This window comes from Xylocopa sonorina, chromosome 9, assembly GCF_050948175.1.
Source record: "Xylocopa sonorina isolate GNS202 chromosome 9, iyXylSono1_principal, whole genome shotgun sequence".
NCBI lineage: Eukaryota > Metazoa > Arthropoda > Insecta > Hymenoptera > Apidae > Xylocopa > Xylocopa sonorina.
This window is the reverse complement of record NC_135201.1, coordinates 3,618,313-3,638,594: the sequence shown is the minus strand read 5'-3', so window position 1 is coordinate 3,638,594 and position 20,282 is coordinate 3,618,313.

Sequence of the window (20,282 nt, the reverse complement as noted above, 5' to 3'; positions counted from 1 at the left end):
CGACGGTACCAACTGTGTCCGTTCCGTTGCAGGAATAACAGCATCGAGGTGATGACCAGCCTCCATCCCCTACTTTCCTCCCTTCTTTCCCTTTCGACGGACCTTCGACTGCTCGAGGAGCCACGACGGTCTTGTTTGTTAGATACGCGCCTATACTCATTGGACGAGTTCCATGCGACACAATGGAGGACCGTTTGGCTCTCCTAGCTATCGTCACCGGTTGACATCGTGATCGTCCGTCGTGGTCAAACACGATGAGCGTGTGCATCGTCGGTAGTACGATTCGGCGAAACGAGAGCAGCAGCTGGTGCTTCCCCTCCAGGTGAGAAAAAAGGAACGACCGTGGAGACGACGGGAAGGAAAGGTGAATGGCAAGGAAGGATGAAAGAAAAGGCGGAAGCGGGAGCGAGAGAGGTGGACGAAGGAGGGTGTCCCCTGCGGGGGTTTTCCGCTCGTCCGTCTAATCGCGAACGAAGACGAGAGAAGGGGGGAGGGGGCTGCGAGGGCCCGAAAAAAAAAGAAAAAGGGAGCTCAGGATGGGCACGTGTCTCGAGCAGGACATCTGCCTCTGAAAAGGACCCACTGTTACGTCCCCATTATATCGTTTACCTTAGCAGCGAGCCGCATCCCTTCCTTCCGCGCTCCTCCGTTTCCACCCTTCCCTCTTGCCGTCACGAGAAAACGAGGGAGAGACAGAAAGCGAGAGAGAGAATGTCTAAGACGAACAGCTGCCCTTTCCCCTTGCGAACCGGACTACACACCTGCCCTTCCTCGAGTGTTAGGAGGGTGACCGTTAACCAGCCCCAGCGGTGGTAATCGCCGCGAGGCCTCTCGTGGAGACGAGGATGGAAATCGGCGGAAATAGATCGCGCTTGCAACACGGTGGGAAAAAAATAGACAGCCCGCGATGAATAATTGAAAGCGTTGGAAAGGACGAGCGGATGTCTACCAGCGAGAACGCTCCGCTCGGCTGCTTTACTTATACTCCGTGCGAAATAAAAAGATTTCTGACAGCCTTGGTACGCGTCGATTTAAACGGCCGCGGATTAAAATCCGCCGATCTGAATAACGAAAATACTTTGTCGGAATTCTCGAGCCGCTTGCCAACAGCGCAAACCGCACGTTGTCGTCCATCGAGACAAGAAAACATTCGCCATCTCTGACGAAACTAAGAGCACTTCGCCATTCGTTCGATCTATCTTAGAGGCCCTCTGAATCGTATCACCTCGAACAACGATCGTTACCACGATGTCGCCATTTCGATCGGGATTCGAACGCGGCCATTGAGCCAGCCGTTGGCGAAAGAGGTTAAATCCAGCGGGCGAGCCAGCTAGGAGGAGGAACGGCGAATCGGTCAGCGCGGCTCTCGGGGATGGTCAGCGATCGTAGGTGACGGAATGTAACGAGCGTCGCGGCGCTTCTATTTCTGCGCGTCGGGCGTCGACCCGCAGACGGCTCCCAGACTACACGCGTTAATAACCGCCGCGGAGGACCTAGGAGAGAAACGAGCAGCGTCTGTCCCGATCCGTAAACACACGTGCCCAGGTCTTTCCGCGTAGAAGCCTCCGCGGAGCTGAGCGGAACTGGGTCGTGCGGGGCCCGTCTGACTGCGACTAGCCGTTTCCACTGCGCCGATCCGGCTGACCGCGCGTACAATCCTAACGAAAACCCGCGGTCACAGTGGGTAGATTCTGGAACGCATCGATCAGAGACGAGCGTTCCCCGTGTAGCGTACCTTGCATCCGGCAGGTTCGATCGTCGGTTTTCTATACTTCGCGGGTTTTCTAACCTCGCGAACGGAGCGTTGTTGCCTCACCCGGTGGGTTCTCCTGCAACAAAGGAAAAGAAGAGCTCGATTGTAGCGTGTGTGTGGATGCACGGTTGTAATCGAGTCGCAGGTACGAAACGTGCGCGACGAGCACGAGAAAAGGGTCGAGGGCAGCGTCGAAGGGAAGCTTTAAAAGGAACGGCTGTCGTCATTGGGATTCTAACAAAGTTCGTCCGCTTTTAAATGAACGACCCCTCCGGCTACGAATTTGTTTGCGTACGCGCTCGCGCGCGCGCGCTTACGCGCATACGCGTGTATTGTGCGAACGTACATACGGACGAATACCTTCTAGGTACGAAAGGAAGCCAACTTCCTTCCTACGTCCGATGTCACGCGCACCACCGTTTATATAATCCATCCTGTGACGTCAGGCTGTTTAATCCATTCATTACTGAACCGTTGCTCTCTCTTTCTCTCTCTCCCTCTCTCTCTCTCTCTTTTTCCCTCTCTTCGTGATACACTCGGGCGTATTACCGTAAAGGGAAAAACGGAGATGGAGCATGACAAAGAAAGCACATCCGATAGCGAGCGCGATTTTCCAACGAGCTTGCGAAATCAACTTCGATACGGTTATCGTTAGCACAGATCCGGTCGCTCTATAGCAGCACTCGATCATTTTGCCTAGGAGGCAAAATTGGACAAAGAGGGAGCAAGCGTGTGTATTGGTGAACGTCCAGTGGGCGGACACGCATCGCGAACGATTCCGATAGAGCCAATCTGAGCCTGTGCTGAACCGATTCCGCTCTGAAATCGAAGGGCTCGCACGATGAACAAATAATTACATCAAATATACAACATAATCTTTAACAGAAAAGAAACCTCCTGTTAACATCACAGAAATTCGCCGCGACTTTCAATATATAATTGCATCGAAACGGTTTCAAATACGAAGTAAACTTGGATCTCTTCGATCGAACGATCTTCGTCTCATCCGAACCCTTCGATCGCGTAACAAACGAGAGAAAGAAACGGCTTTGGGGAAGAAAAAAAAGCGTGGCAGACCTCGCGAACGGAAACGAACGTTTCTACCAGCGACCGTTTTAAAACGAAACGAGGGGAATTAGAATTGACGCGCATCGGTTTCTCGAGTTTCGCAACGTCCGGTGTCCCGCTGCAGCGGTACACGCGAACGAGCGTTTTTCTTCGCAGCCGGCCCCCGGGTACAGGGAGCACGAGGCCAGTGCATGGATTTAAAGAGACGGCGATCGCGAGCGCGCTGCGCGACAGCTCGTTACGAGGCGATGTAGCGCGCGTACACCAGCTGGACGAGGAAAACGGGACGGCGATCGCCTCGTCGCCGTTCCGACAAAACATTTTCCGATGTGGTCACTTATGACGTAAACGCGCTCTCTGGCGCCTTGATAAGAATACCGACGCCTCCATTCAGCGCGACGAAGGAAGAGAAGAGGAAGCGCGGGGCCAGGGGAGTTCTGATTACGAAATTCAAGCTGGAACAACGAATCGACCGTGGAATCGGCCTGCGCTGCGAGATAAACCGAATTGTTCCATAATAAAATCTTTCCTTTGCTCGCGTTCCTCTTTTATACATCTCGAACGATTATTTTCAATTTAATTCCAACGATCCTCGATAGCAGTATATTTTTCGCTAGATATAAGAGGAACGATTCGTAATCGTAATGTTAAGATAGAAATAAGTACAATTTGTGGATTATGTTTGCTCGTGTACGGTTACTCGTGTATCGGGACCGAGCAATTTACCGCGCCTCGTTTCGTATCGTTGCGTTGACGCAATAATGACGATTTATTATTGTTGTTATTATTATTTTGCCCTCTCGTTTGGCACGCAGTTCGTGCCGGCGGGATCTTTTTAAAGCGTTCGCCGCGCGTGCTGGTTTTCGTCGCTTCCTTTCACGACGATGCGTGGACACGCGAGCCGGCGACGATTTCCTGCGAATGCACATATATGTACACGAACGCCACAGGTATTTGCGCAACCGGGCATTCGAGGCCTGGCGCAGGTGGCGCTATGACGTAAACCCTTTATCTCTTATTCGCCTTCTACTTGATACCGGAGCGAGCTACACTCGCGTTAAAAATAACAAGCCTGAGTTGCTAATGCACCGATTCGCAGCCGTGCGCTCGCCTCGCGAACCCGTTTAAACGTCGAGTTAAGTCTCGAGCTTTCACCGTATCGGCGGGAAATTTAAAAAAAAACGTCCATCGCATCGAAAGTTCGCTCACGCCGCTCGAATCGTGCAAATTTTTCCTCTCGCTTCACGCACAGAGTCCTTCGTCCGCGAGAGGGCACGCCGCCAGTCTCTTCGCACGCGGCTTTTAAACGAGCGACTCGACTCGAACTTTCGCGCGAGACTGCGAGGAACGGAAACGAGTATATCCCTAAAGGCAAGTGTGCGACCCAATTCTAAAACGGCGAAAAAGTAATCGAGCCGGAGAACATCCGCCTGGTCCACGCGGGATCCCTCCGCACTGGCCCCCTCGCCAAGGCTCCGCGTCGGGTTCGACGCTCGGATTCGCTTCGCTACCTAAATCGTCTCGGTCCCGGCTCGACGGTCTGCGCGATTATTCGCGACTAATCGCGGTTATATATGCGGAATCAATAACGAGGCGATGTATCGCGGCGTCGAGCGATTTTCACACGTCCAACTAACGGAGCCCGCCATCCTCCTGCGGTATAACAAACGGGAGAAGGATAGTGCCCGGTCTCGTTAACGTTTCAGCGAGCACTCGGGTAAAGCATTTACCCACGAATGTTACGCTATCGAGGAAACGGGAGTTCGTTAACCCTTCTTAAATCGTGCGCGCAACGATCGTTCGCGTTCAACGCTTCGCAGGGAAATACATGTATATCGATATATCGTTCACCATATTTTTTTTTTCTTCTCCAGCGATCGCATCGATCGGTGTCTTAGATGTGCGCGCGTCTCGTCCTCTCCTCTGGTCGTTTTTCCCAATGGAAAATCGGACTCTGCTCGCCGGAAGTCGAAACGAAGGAACGGTTAGGCGAGAGCTCAGCCTCGAACCTTGAACGGTGGCCATTGTTGCGGTGAACGTGTGGGAAAAAGTATTTACTACGAGAGAACGAACGAAGAGTTTGCGGTTCATTCATGGCGAGGCGAGTTACTGAATGGCGAGAGAAAGAGGGAACGATCTATGCACAGGACGCGGCACGCGGAGGGACACGCACATATGCTCGCGGATATGCCGTTGCAGCCGTTTAAATAAACAGCGTCGGCCGCGTTAGCCGCGGCCATCCTTCGATCGCGACGACATTTCTGATCGATGAAATCACTGGCGATCGACGAAGCCACGGTTTTAACTCTTTGTGCCGGTGGCGATCGATCGTCGCGCGCGTCGCGACGGTTCCTCAAGTGAAATCGCACCGGTGGAAGCCGGAAACGGGAAGGAGGAACGGGCGGAACGCCGGTGCATCGGAACGAGCGCCCATTATATAACGGCCCGTATGCAAAGTACCCACACATTCGATACTACCGCTTAGATAAAGGATGTCTGTAAAAAACGCGGTGATGGCGCATTGTGAACCGAGCAGGCCTATAAAAAGCGCCGCTAAGGCGGTCGTAAAGCGCGGCGAAAACTCGCTGAATAAAGACAGGGGCCAGGAGAAGAGGATGGGGCGCGTGTTCCGTTTCCGTTCGAGCTATTCGTCGTTTCTTACCGATTTTCTCTGATTTTCACGATCGTGAACATTCATCGTTCGATTTATGTCAGTTTCTTGAAACTCCACCACGAGTTTCGAGGCGGAGGACAGATCGAGAACCTCTGCGCCTCGAAGAAGTTCCCACGCTGCGGCTCGCGTCACACACAGCTATATCGCGCGTTTAGATGCGTCCTCGAGCCTCGTTGCCGGTCCAGCCAATAGGACTCTGTTGATTGGCCGATCCGTGAGCCGATTACGAGAGAACAAACACGTTTATTCGAGTACGGAGCAACGGGAGCGTCCTTGCCACACGGATTCGACGAGCGGAGTCGACCCGGCTAGACGCCGATTTCGATTGCCCCAGCGATCGATCTTTTCGTCGCTGGACGGGTCGATTTACTCGGAGCCGCTCGTTATTTACTTGGCTGGAGATACTCATTCAGGTTTCTACGCTGGTCGTGATTAATGACGGTTACTTGACGTCAAGCCGTTTGAATTGAAGTAAATTTAAACCACTTTAAACCTCGTTCAGATTAGCCGGCAAGTAATTGAATTCAAATAACGTGAAACTACTTTACCAACGCGAACGATGTCCGTTTATCACGACGCTGCTCGTCGACGAGTCGTCTGTTGGAGTCGAGAAGACAACCTCCAGCCAAGACCACGTCGTGCCTTTTCTCATCCCCTCAAAAAAATCCCACTACCCTTAACCAAATCGCGAATCCCCAACGTTCGCCAGTGAAATCGCTACGACTCGCAGTGCTGCTATAAACCAGAGCTAGAGAAAAATGATAAGAAGAAGAAGAAGCCTAAAATGCGAGAAAAAAAGGAAAGGAGAGGAACAGTGAGTCACTTGCGCGGAACATTCTCCACATACGTACGCGCGTATGGAAGGAGCTGGTAGGGGACGGAAGCGGAGGAGCTAGACGAAAGGGAGAGGGATGCAAGACGCTGAGGAGGGAGGAATATTCTCGCCGCGTGCGCGCGCGAGAACGGCTCGGACAGCCAAAGTTGAACGAACCCACGCGCGGTCCGAGGCTTGCTAATTTTTTAAAGATCCGCTGCCCGCTATCGACGACGATCGTCGTCGTCGTCTCGAGCCATCGCGATCCCTTTGGAGTCCCTCGATCCTCGTCGACGCGGTTCCTCTCTTCGTTTGAAAAAATCGTCCGCATACGACGCGCGAGAGAAACTGAATCGCTCGACGCGTTACAAACGTAGCTTCTTCTCACGGTACGCGATCGACGGTTCCGTGGTGCGTTCCACGCGGGCATCGCGAGCGCCGCGGGGGCGTCGCGCCGTAGGCAGATAGGCGCCGGGGCGAAACCTGTTCCCTTTGTGTAACGTGGTTAATATTTGTACAAGCGAGCGCGATACGGCTGTTCGAGCGACAATTAACGATCGCCTCGAGAAGATACGCGTGCACGCGCGTAGACGCTTGACGAGCGCTGGGACGGATCTATTATCGGCTATCGTTGGATCGTCTGGCGGCGATCGACGTGCTGCCGGCGATAAACGCCGGTTTCTAGTCGTCTGTTTACACCGGCCGAGTTCGCAGCCGATGTAATTCCGGCACGTGTAAAACTCTCAAGGACGAGGCGTGTCCCCGCGTGGTGGCAGCGGCGGGGGTTACGCAAGCAGCGGAAAACGGAAGCAGGGAGGTGTCGTCGGGCGTCTGTGCGATTAGCTGGCCAGGATTCGGTGTGACTCGATGGCGGCTCGCGCGGCGAAACGCTGGGACGATGGGGAAAAGTCGCGAGGGAACGGGCATGGGGCGGGTGCCTCGCATAGCGCGGTACCGCAGGGTCACGTAGACGCGACGCACGTGCGTAGGAGCCCGCAAGAATTCGCGCACGCGTTAACCGCATGACGTCAACCGCGCGTCTCGGAACAGCTGACCGCATTCCACGATAATTGTTTTGCATAACCGCGTGGTAGCGAGGCGTTGGTTCCTGGCGAAGGAGGACAGGCGGTTTCCGCGGAGTTTCGCCTGGCCGTCGTTCGCTTTTGCCGCGACGGCTGCGCGGAGTGCGCGCGTACGCGCGAGAGGAGAAAGAAACGGCGGGAGGAGACACGCGAGAGGATATGGACTCGGGAGAAAGAACGAGAGAGGGAGAGAGAGAGGGTGATGATTGGTGGGAGAGAAGAAATTCGAAAGGGGCCCTGTCATCGCGGTTTTTTCAGGTGGGGGGCGTCCGCTGGATCGACGACGGCCCTGTACGCCTTGTCAATAGTTTCGCGGTCAGCGCGTTGGCTTTTAAAGTTTAAAGAGCCAATCGCGAGGACGGTGCTTGGTTGTGCTGCTGACGACGCCGGGAGTAACAGCGTCTAGGCATGCCAGCGGTTCTCAAACCGTGCCATTGACATCGTTCCACCAGCCGCGTACTTTGGACTTGTTACGAGCCGTGGTGAACGCGAAAGGGTTGCACGCGTCGCGGTGCCTGCCGCGTAGCCTTCGTAAGCGACCAGCCGAAGGAATGCCACGGGGCAAGGAGCCGCGAGGATATTTGCGCTATATAAGGTCCTGCTTAGCGGCGGCTCGCTCGTGCCTACGGTCCCGTACGAATAACGCGTGTGTTCAGACACACGGCCTGCAGGAGATCGTCGGGTTCGTCGAAACGATTGGGCGGTGGTTTTCCGCGAAACGCGGGAAAACCATTGGCTCTCAGATTTTTTGGACCAGCTTTATAGCTTCGCGTGCTACTTTTGCTCGCGTATTCTTGTTCAATGACGTATGCAATTATTTGGAAACTATTTAAATAGAAACTATGAACGTTTCGAGGCACACCCACGTCTCGTGTGACTTGTCGCGTTACGTTGGCGGAGAAAATCTGCGCTGATAAATTCCGCGTTGCGAGTAGAACTATTAGATCGCGAGAGAGAAACGTGGGATCGAAGAACGATCGTTGCTCGCGACGCGAATGGTCTGCGTGCATCCGACGCCAGGGTACCAAACAGCTCTGGTTCGTTGCTGAAACGCTATCGCGGCTGTGGACTTTGAACCCGAAGCTACACTCGATTACCTAATGGTGAGACGGGAAGAAAAAAGTGTATATAAATCACAACGCCGTATCGTTCGTAATATTCTTATTTTTATTCATTAAGCTGGCGTAAACTGTGCAGCTCGGCTAGATAAGGACCAATTTACGATTACGCGATAACGCGGAGAACGGAATGAATGAAGACGGCGTACGTCGACTGCGTTTCGATTTAAAAATCCGATCGGAATTCGAATTTCCAAATGCAATCGAGAAAAAATCCGGTACAATCTCTATACTCTCGCGCAAACAGTTGCGCCGTTTAAATTCCCTGAGACTAACCTGGCGAATCGACAGAAGAAAATGATCACGCGCGTACAAAGATTCCAACGATCCCACACGTTCGACAGTCTCTCGAGATGCCGCTGGAAGCGACGTTATCCGACTAATTTAACCTCGTTTTCCACTCGCGATGCTCGCCGTTGGTGCCTCGAAAAATTGCCTTTTCCGTCATCGGACAGCGAAACGCTCCTTTTCTCGGCCGCGGCTCAGAGTGCATTCGCACGAGAGGAGCGCGCGCGTCGACACGATAGGGCACGCATACGTACGCGGCGCTCGTTTTGCATGTACGAGGCGGCGGCACCGATACACGCGTACGCGGGATAGAGTATGTACAGTAAGCGCAGCAGACCGTCCCGTCTCGTCGTGGCTCAGACCTTAATGACGTCATTATCTCTAATTAGAATTCCCATAGTGGCAGCAGGCCGCCTCTACCCCGTTACACCTGCCAGGTACTGTTCCCCTCGACGATCCTACGTGTCGAGAAGAAAAAGTAGATATCGGACGAGAAAACGCGGAAGACGATCGTCCTTGTCTCTCGTCGTTACTCGCGGTCCCATCCAGTGGTGGAAAGAAGCGGAAATCCGACGCTGGTAACGGACAGGACAGTCTGATACCACTGGTACCAATTACAGTTCCACCGTGACGTAACGTTTGTCCCTATCTCTCGACAGGAAAGTTTCCTGACGTAGCTGAGTCAGATTTTTCCGGGTGTTCCCAGGTCTGAAGATCGCGCGTTCGATCGCGGCGACGCGCAACTGGCAATGACTTTGCTTTGTTCTCCGCGAGGCAGCCGGTTCGCGAGTCACTGGCTGCGCGTTTACGCGGAGGAACGTTCCTCGAGGGGAGACCCAGCGACCTGTGCACTTTCCACCGTTTCCACCGGCGTGTCTCACTCTGGTACCATCGAATGACAATGGCGTAACGTCGACTGACGACGCTCGTCGGGCAGGACGGAGACGGAGGAGCGACAGGGAGGAAGAAGAACCGACGGCTGGGGCGAGGTGGTAGGGCAAGAAAGGCGGAATGAGAAACGCGCGCGGCCAAAGTCATGCGCGACCGCGTTCTCCATGCGTGTGTGCATCATTCCGCGGCCCTTCCGCCCGCGAACTTCCACCACTACTGTCGCGAGTCATCGCCGCTCCCACCCCCGCTCGTGCCCCGTTCCTCGTCGACTCGCGGCGGCTCCCTCGCCGCGTCCGCTCCTTCTTCGTCCTGAATCGGTGACGTCAGGCCAGATACCTGTTGCATGCGACGCGTTACGGAGCGGGACGCGCTCGTGCGTTCAATGAGCGCCTCGGACGGAGCGGGGCGGACACGAAAAACGCGAATACCAGCCGCGAGCCGGCCACCAGGAATCCGCGCCGCGAGAATACGAAGAAGACGTAACGGGGAGCGAGCGACGGGGCCGCGAGTAATCGCGACGAGGTTGTCGCTGGAACTTATTAACTCCGCTGGAAAATTCCCCGGCGCAATTTCGTGCAAAAGTAAAATCTCTAATTTACTTCTCTCGGATGTAACGATCCTCTCGCTGTTTTTCAGAGCGATCAGAGGATCAGCTGTGTCATTCGAGGAATGGATGCGAACGTGAGTCGCGGAGACGCACGAGGAAGCCGCCTCGAGAGCTACTGTGACGCGAGTGACAGACGCGAGCGCCGTGGTAGCGAATGCAGCCGCCTGTCGTTCCTGCAAAAGATCGGAATCAACGAAAATAGACGAGGCTCGGTGCTGGCTCCGTTTGGAGCCGGGCCAATGATGCGACCAGGCGCCGCAGAAAAATTTCGAACAGGCCAAACGGACGACGGGGATATCCTGCGGCGGCAGGACACCTCGTAGGCGGCTGGGGCCACGCGTCTGACCGCAGACGGGCCATTCTACTGCGGTACCGCGCGCAGGATTCGCGCGTCTTCGTCGCAATTGCACGGCTCTCTCGAAGTAACGCGATGGAAAAAAACCTATCGTTCGCCGGTCTAGAGCGAGTAGTGCCGTCTCCACGCATGTGGCACCGCGGTCTCGCAATTTGGAAAAGAAATTATCGCCTCTAGAATTGATAAAAGGCAAATAGACATACGGGCAACGATAAACAGGGACAACGTTCTCGATGACTTCCTCCCCAGTGGCTCTCGAGCCAGACTCTTTCGACACGATTCACTGGCGAACCGTGCTGCTCGACAGAGACGCTCGTCGACTATATTCCACGCGATATTTTCAGCCGTTCGTTCGTCAAAGTAATCAAGCCAGTGAAGCAAAAGAGAAAGAAACGATTAGTCGAGCACGAATCTAATAGTCGAACAGCGAAATTTGCGAAACAGAAAAATTGATGTTAGTCACTCCCACGCAGTAGTGACTCATTTTTATTACGCGTTCGAGTGAAATCATACGGAGTCACGGTTGTATGGAAATAGAGGAAGGCTATTAGGGGGCGCGGTTGAGAACCACGATCCTAGAACGCCGGTCGCCGGTACACAAATAGAACGGTGGACCTTAACGCGCACTTTTGCGCCTTTATGTAACTTGGCCAAAATCGTGGCCGTTATCTGTTTAATAATACGCGGGGATTTATTCGCGGCGTTCGTCGCGACATCAAACGATTTCGCGGGGACGCGCGTGCACGGTAGCGCACGTGCGCACTTACGCGGCTAACGTGAATTTCGCGCGGGTGCGTTCACCTCGACGAATCCGTCTGACACGTCCGTCGCGAGTCTACCAGCGAACGACGATATCCGAATTCTCCTCGCTAGCAAGTAATTCCAGCGACGCGCGAAGAGTAGCGTACGTACGTACGTGCGTGCGCGCGCGCGCGCACGCGAGAGCGCTCGCCGGAAGCTGACTCTTTTTTCCTCATTACCGCCTACCGTTCGACTCTGACGTATGGGACGTGTCGTTTGACGCGTATCGATTCCAACGAAAACTCTACGTATTGACGTAAGAACGCGATTCCGCGAACCGTTCGCAAGTGAGGCGACGCGAGAAAACGGATCGTGATTAATTACCGTATCTCGATCGGAAGGTCGTGCGACACGTGGCTCGTACGATTCGTGTACGGGTTTTGTACGCGCGAACCGAACGTGAGCTCGCCAGTAGTAAGTGCATTCCGCGCGGTGTCGACGCGTCATCGCGAGCCAGCGTTCTATTTCGCAACGTACTGTTTACGCAGCAGCGACTCCACGAAACGTCGTAATCGCACCGAACGAGGCCCCGCGACGTTCCTGCGAAACGCGACGGGGACGCACCCCGCGTCCGCGATCCCGTCTATGCGTTTTAAACACACGTACCTTGACTATCCCATGCTCGAGCTGGCACGATCGTCGAGACAGACGTGCGGAGAAGCAGCGTGCGGACAGCCCAGCAGAGACACCGCTGCTCCGTGGGTTCTCGAGGATCGACTGGATCGCACGTAGAGCAGGGAAACTGGCAAGCGGATCGGCGGCGATGTCAAGGCGAGTATCGTATCGGCACGGTGGCAGACGAGGAAGTAACGAGGAACGAACACACAAGAAACACTGTGTCGAGTCCGTGGGACTCGAGTGACGCGGCCCGCGAGGCAATCAAACTAACACGTAGACGACCGACTGGCAGACGGACGAGGACTGAGTAGGGCAGCCGATCGCTCGTGGATTCCCTGTTCTATCTCTCTCTTTTCTCCCCTTCCCCGCGGGACGATCCTCGCGCGTTCTCCCGCCCGTCGTTCCTTCGTCGTACCGTCTCGCTCGGTTCCCAGTTCGCTCGCTTTTCTTTCCTCCTTCCTGTAACGACGCCGCTAACCCCCCCTCTCCTCTCCCTCGAGCCTCCTAGCCGCCTCTGGTCCCCGTTGCGCACCCTTCACTCCGCCTAAACCCCGTGTCGGCTACTCTTTTCGCCCATCTGGCACCTTCGCGACGATCGTGAGGCGTGTGCGCGCGCGAGCAGACGGAAAAAGGGGGAGGAGAAGCCACGAGGTCGGAAAACACGGAAATTACGGAGTGAAAAGATGGGGCACTTATCGAGCGTAAGTGGATCGAACTCGAGCAGACCGCTCGCTGCGACTTGCCGGAACGACGAAGAAGACGCGCGCCGGTTTTCGTCGCCGTTTCCGTCCACGACGGTGCGACGCGAGGGCAACGAGCAGGTCGACGGTATCGTTATCGCGAGCGGTGGAAAACTGGTCGCGAAAACCGGTGACGCTTAAAGAGCGGTACTCGAAGGTACCGCGCGCGAGAACTGCGCTGCAATTCGAACCGATCGGTAGCCGCGGCTGGCACCCGCTACGTTCTACTTCCCCTCGATCGCGGACTCCTCCGTCGATCGCGAAACGAGAAGTTGCACGCTTTATTGTGGTTATGGATGATCCGGCTGCGTGTGCGGTGCACAGTTATTTACACGTAACGGCGAGGTGCAACCGTTCGCTGCGTAACTTAACCTGGTTCTCGAATGAAATCTACCTTCTAACCTCTTATTTCAATCGGAACGAACGTATCACCGCCTCGAGAAGAGGGTACAGGTCCTTATTTACCGATCCTCAGATAAAACGAAACGCTCGGAATTACTGTACTTTCTAATCTCTTATTTCAATCGGAACAGACACACCCGACTGGGAAGATACGAAATCCGGTTGTTCATGATTGTTTACCGATCGTCAAGTAAAAATCGAACGTTCAGAATCGATGTACTTTCCATATCCTCTCGTTTTAATTGGAACAAGTGTGTTGTATCCGTCTGGAAGGATACTCGATTCGAATCGAGTAACGCTCGCGTGGCTTAAAACCGTCCGCGTCGTTTCGAGTCTGAGCCGAATCGAACGAAGCGCGATCTCGTCCCAAAGGCGGAAGTCTCGACTACGCGTCCGATGTCGCTGCTATAAAACGGTGACGTACTTTTTCGCCAAAAGCTCTGAGCGTGGCGCGCTCTCATGGCAACGGGACGAGGCCAGCACGGCCGTTTCATAAAATGGCTGACTCTCTTGTTCCCCGTCTCAGGCTTCGCCTCTATTTCCCTGCCCTAGTCCGCGAGCACGCGCGCACGATAAAAGTCCGTTTGACGGATCGACATTTTACGTGCGCACGGCTCGCGACGTTCGAACGCTCGAGATCGACCAGTCGCCTCGCCTTCCGTTTCCTACCTCTGTTCCCGACGAATCGCGCGAAACGGAACGCTCTGTGCTCGGCTCTCTCTAGGCTCGAATAGAAAAATTCGATTCTTGCCTTTCGAAAAAAAAAGGAAAGAAAAAAAAAAGGAAAAGGCACGGTCGATGTCGAGTTGACATCGCGCGATTAATTGCGTAAGAGGAATTCCATAGTAGCGATACGCCGCGCTTGATCGTTATCGGGTTGGTACGCGCGCACGCGGTCCTCGCACTCGCGCGAGTGCGCAAGGTAAACGCGATTACAGCTAAAATGGTCACGAGCGTATAAACCGCGCGGAGTGGCCGCGTGACGTACACGTGGAGAATGCCAGCGCTTAATGGCCGCTCCATGTTACTAATTGCTCGATCGAATACGATTACATTACGGCGGAAACGACGAACCGTCGCGACTGGCTGTTGCGTTCCTATTGTCGCCATCGCGTTCAGATCGCCTATGAAACCAGCGGATGCGATAGCCGGAAAGATTGTTCTCGAGCTCGATCTCGATTCGATCGATCGATCGGTGAATTTTCGTTGCTCGAAGATGCGTCGAAAAATAGAGTGGGGGAGAGAGAGAGAGAGAGATGAGGAGGAGACGCGGACAGCAGGGTAACGCTGACTCCTCGAAATATCGCAGACGTATAAAATTGTCGTGTCGACGCTGGCGCATGCAAATAGAAAATAGAAATGAGTTTAGAAATAGCGTCGCCAGTCGTCGGCCTAGAATTCGATCGGTCGTAGCCCACTGCGACACTGTTTCGGCTTACTTGGAACGTGTCTCGTCTCGTCTCGTCTCGTCCCGGCTCCTCTCCGCTCTGCCTGTACCCTCACGATATATATCTTTCCGATCGAGACGTCGCGACACACACACGTGGATATTGCTGCAAGCCTTCGTTACTCTTCATCTTTACGCGTCGTGGCTCGCGACGCGAGTAAACAAAGCGGTCTAGACTACGCGGAGAACGTGAAACGAAATGTCCTCGCGTGTTTGCCGCCGTCTACTATCTATTTATTAGGGCTGCAAAGATTTCGAGATATTGGAAGTCGAAAAGCGTCACGAGAATCTGGGACACAGGTGCGGTGGCCATACATTCCCATTGGACGTCATTCGACGGTATAATTATGAATCGAAAGTACGTCTACGATTTTTCTACGAATATGTAACACGTTTCGTATCGATCCTGCGACTGGATTCGTCGGCAGAGATTCCTCTCGAACGTTCCACTATTAGCTACGCCGGTTTCAAGTCAATCCAACCGGCTGAAAAAATCGAGAACGTCTACGGATACCGTCTCTTCTATAATTAACCGCACGAATCATTAGAGAAATCACTGACGCTAAAGTTACATACGTATCCATCGATCGAACCATTTGTACAAAAACCAAGACACGTATCTAATAAAAATTTTACCAAGGAGAAAACAATGTTACCTGTTCATTGAAGGAACCAAAAAGACCTCTACGAAAATGCCCGAATAAAACCAAATAGAATCCTATCGTATCGTAAAACGCAAACTGTACACGCCAAAATTAAAATAAAAGATATTTTCTTGACAACTGACTTTTCCTTCGCCACGACCAATCGCGCTGCTAGAAGAGATCGCACGAGCGTAGCCGCCATCGCGATCCCCAAACGAAATTCGACGGTGTCTTAATTGACCGTTGAATAATACATCGTCCATCGACGCGATTAAAAAGTACCCTGCTGCTGCACGGTCCGCAGACGTAGAGCTGCACTTCCTTGAATGCAGCATCCTGCCGCGTAACTATTGCCCGCCCGATCGAACGGGCGCGTACGAGCCGTGGCCGCGTTGGAAGGGACAATACTACTCAGCCGCGCAGCGACTTCCTTCCTACGTGGAACGAGCGAGTAAACGCGAATACTACTGGCATCGCGTAGGAAACTGCGCCCCGGCGGTGGTTTCATTCATAAAGTTCGCGCGTTTAGCGAGGAAACGTTCTACCGCCAGGCGTTTAACGAGGGAAGAAACGCGTGTCGCGCGGCCCTAAAACCGGAACGTCTTCCCTATTTCCGTCCCGCGGACGCTCGACGAGCGAGGGGCGCGCCTTCGAGAGATTCCCTCCGTGGAGGACGCGACGCGCGGCTTCGTCGACCGCGACGACGTGAGTATGTATGTATATACTTATGTACGTACGTGTATATGTATATATATATATTTTTTTTTTTTCTTTTCGCGTTCCACAGATCGAGTGTCGCCAGCTAGTTCGACGAAGGAACGGTTCGGCAAGTAGACGTAACACGCGCACGGTTCTTGGATCTCGCTTTTCAAAGTGCGCTGACCCTTCAGGCTTGGGCGGAACTCCTTCGCTTCCGGTGTTGTTCCGCCGCTGCTATTTCTATATATAAACCCACACGCTTTTGTTGGCGTACACCTACGGCACCAAACGTTCCCGCGCCCCCGACGAACGGGGCTGTATATCGTTGTCAAGTACTTTTTTTATTTTTTTACTCGTCGAATTAGAAAAGTATCTCGATCAGACTCGTCTGTATGTATCTGAGAGACGTGCACGTGTGTTTCGAAGGATTCGAGGTTTGCTGGGAAATTCGAAGGCGTCCGGAGGAAGCTTAATTCCTTTATCATTTCCTCCTGAGCGCTTGAGTAACGCGTGGATCGAGTAGCCGCGTTCGAACGAGGCGAAAGATTTAGCGAAAAGTGTACTCACGTGAAGCGTGGTTATTGCTGGTTGCTTGGCGTCTTCGAAAATTTGTTGGTGTCCGTCGTGGCGCCGATCGCAGTTTTCTTCGTTCCCTCGTTTATTCGACAGATGCCCGCTGCAAGATAGCGCCGTGCAATTGACATCTTCCTACGACTTCCGGCGCTAGCCTGGAGGTCGATGATTACTTTTTGTCGAAAGTTCGTTGGCACGTGGGAATGGTGGGAGGAGGCAGCAGGAGAGTCAAAAGGTCGGCCGCATTGTTGCGGCGAGGAAATCTCGAACCCGTTAGACGAACGTGCGTCGAAGAACGTGAGCAACTAAAATCGTGAAAATCAATTACAATCTGAAATCCGACTCGGTACCTGTTCGTTCGACGAAGAAGGGAACAGCACGCGAGACTCGTCGACTTAAAGAGCTAGAAAAGAGCCGCGCACGCGGACGAGGAGGAGAAACCGTCGGTGGAACGAAAGACCGGAAGAAGAAACGTGGTAAAGAGGACGCGTCGTTCTCCAGAAGACACAATGTGGCAACTGTTACGTAATAAACGAGCATACGTTACAGACGACGGGGGTGGCGAGAGAGAGAACGGGACGGGCGAACGTGTGTGGTGGGGATGGTGAACGAGAATGAAAAGGGCAATGTCCAAGGAGGATATTCACGGGATCGTGCAACGGCGAATTCCATTTCGCAACGGCGACGTCTCTCCCTCGTTTCGCCTTCCGTGGTCCGTGTGCGAAAACCGCTACAGTGGAATAAGAAACGCGGTGGTAAAACGGACCCACGCGGTGTAGTACGGTAGCACGAAGAATTCGGAAATTGCTGCGCGCCTCCTCCTCCTCCTCTCTCTCTCTCTCTCCCTCTATATATACAAGCAGGAAGTCGATCTCTCGTCACCAGAGCACACTGGTACCAGAGCACTGTAGCCGCGAACGGGTTAATTCGGTGCGGTTTCGCCGGCGCGTCACGACGGAACTCTCGTCATCGTGTCGCGTCGTGTCGCGTCGCGCCGTGTGCACCACCGCATCGGAGGCACGCAGGGCAAAGTGCATCGTGAGACTGCTGACGGGCGCAGCGGCGATGCTCCGGCTTTCCGATGCAACGCATTACCCCTTATCCCCCCGCTCGCCGTCGCGTGCACCCCTTCCCTCTTCCACTCCACCGATCGTGCGCACAACGACGGCCAACGGCACCACGTGACCATCCCTTTAACTTCACCAAAACCGATTACCGCACCACTCGCGACGACCACCAACGTCTTGTCTCCTACTTCCTTCCAACCCTCCGCCTCGCCAGTCAACCCCTATCTGCTTTTTCCTCGCCACGGTTCCACGTTCTCTCCTCGCGATCCTCTCGCGACTCCTCCATCTATTCCCCTCTTCCTCTCGACACCCCCTCTATTTGACCTTCCGACGACATTTCGCCTCTCGTGCTACTCGCATAGAAGAAAGAGGATCGTTGGTGTACGCTCCTTCGACGGAGCTTCGTCCTACGTCGGAGGAAATAAACTCTCGCGCGTCTCCGCTTTGCGGGGAAACGTTCGCAGCCAGGCAGGCCTTCCTACTCTCTCCCTCTCTCTCTCTCTCTCTCAATCTCTGTCTCGTAGGCTGGATTCTGTCGAGCACTGCGTCATTTCTGTACGTGGCGTATGATTCGTGCCTCTCGCTCCGATTCGTTCGCTCCTCTTTCTCGAATACCGATGCGTCCCTCTCTGGTCGGCGTCACCCCCGTGCCCCTCGCACCACCCGGGGCCCCGCTCCGCCGGCAGATTCGGGTCGACTCGTTGCACCGGGAAACCGAGCGCGGTGCAGCCGTCCTTGTCGCTCGGCTCCATTCATGCCGCGGCTCTCTTCGGGTTATGCAACCTCGGTGAGACGCGAGACGAGGGTTGCGTTGGCTGCGCCGATACTGCACGCTCGTTTCACCGAATCTTACCTCACGTACCAGCTTGGCCAACTCGCCGGACTAACCGTGCCTCTACTTCGATGCACGGCTCCCTTGGTTGCATACACACGCCTCGACGCTCTTCCTCTACCGCGAAGGGAGAACCATAGACTTGAAAACAAACGCGCAGCGATCGAATATTCCTTTTTTTTAACTCTGTTCTCCTTCGTGCACGTACAGGGTGCTTGAGCTACCTACGTGGAAGGGTAGTGGTAGTCTTAGGGTTGAAAAGCAAGTGCGTTTGTTTTTAAGAAAGCTTCCAGCGTCCTGGTGACGCGAGACAGTACGACGCGTGGCTGTACGCAATGTCACGTTCCACTGGCTTGTGGATTCTCGCATTTGTGTTGGGTTTTTCCAAGTTGGTTGTGCAATTTTATTTTTAGTTTGAATCCCATGGGGGATAGCTGAGCTTCTTTGCGTTTATGTAAGGCGGCAATAAGGACACAGCTGCTTTGGTTTCGTGAAGGACACGCTTTCCGCGTCGGATCAGGGCGAGGAACAGTGAAAAATCCCGCTTACGTCCCGTGTGAAGGCCGTAACTCGTACTATGTTTTATTGCTCTTGGTACAAACGACTTACTTGTAGTTACTAACATAAAGGAAGATAGTAGCCGCCGAAAAGAACCTCGACCCTCCGTCCGCAGCCCGCGTATCTCATCGCGCTATTTCTACCCCCAATTCTCGCTTCGAGGACAGTTTTAGAAATCAAATTGCGCGGTATACCCGAGACCTCTTCGAAATTGGAAAGTATTTGACGCGACAGAGGAAAATCGTGGAAGGTGTTGGCAGAAATACGATCGCGGATGGAGGGTTAAGGTTAGTTACAGGTTCGAAGAACGTACCTGACGATCTTCCTCTTAAAACCTTCCCATTTAATTACAGTGCCTAGGGTATATCTCTATCTACGTAATCGGTTACAATCGAACGAAAGTTCCTAAAGCGCCACTTTGGTCGCGTAAAAGTAAACGACTGACGCACCCGCTCTCTTTACACGCACCACGGTTTAATATAAACCAAGTGGCGATCGATTTGTTCGGTTCTCGGGCAACCCTTGCCGGCAGGTAAGTGCCGTACGTGGCTGTAGGAACGTTAGAAAGTGCCTACCTGTCTATGCACGTGAAATTCGTCCTGTTTACAAGGCGTTCCTCGATAACGATGGCTCTCGTGCGTGAACATCTTATGCCTACGTGTATACGAATTTATTAGGTACAAAAAAATAGTATTTGCATCCTTATATTATTACAAGTAACTGCGTCCAGCGTTGCGAATCGAACGATCGACCTGTGTTTCGCGTGACACGACAGTTAAACTGCACGCTCGACTCGTCGAGAGTTGGCGCACGGGCTTGCCACCTCTACCAGCCCTCGCCACTAGATATCGAAGAGTTCCAGCGACGAGAGGCGTTCGAGACGGAGTCTGTGCGCCATTTCTCGACAGTATCAGCGGGAACGGTTCGAAACGTCATTCCGCGGTCTTCCTTACGACAAGTAAAAATGTGCTCGCGAGTAAAAGAGGGTAAATTGTAAACTGGCAAGATGGCAACGAAGCTTATGCATTTAGGAAACAACGAGACGTTGGTCCGGATTTCTCGGATCGATCGCGGACAAGGCACGATAATTACGCGTGCGTTCATCTAACGTACACCAAACGATCACGTGCATGTCGTGCGAAACAGACTTCGGGGTTGCGACATTCGTACTGGCGTTCGTGAGAGAACCCATTTGAAAGAAAGTTACCTGGGCTGGGGGAGGGACTCTTGCGTAACGAGACAGAGGGAATT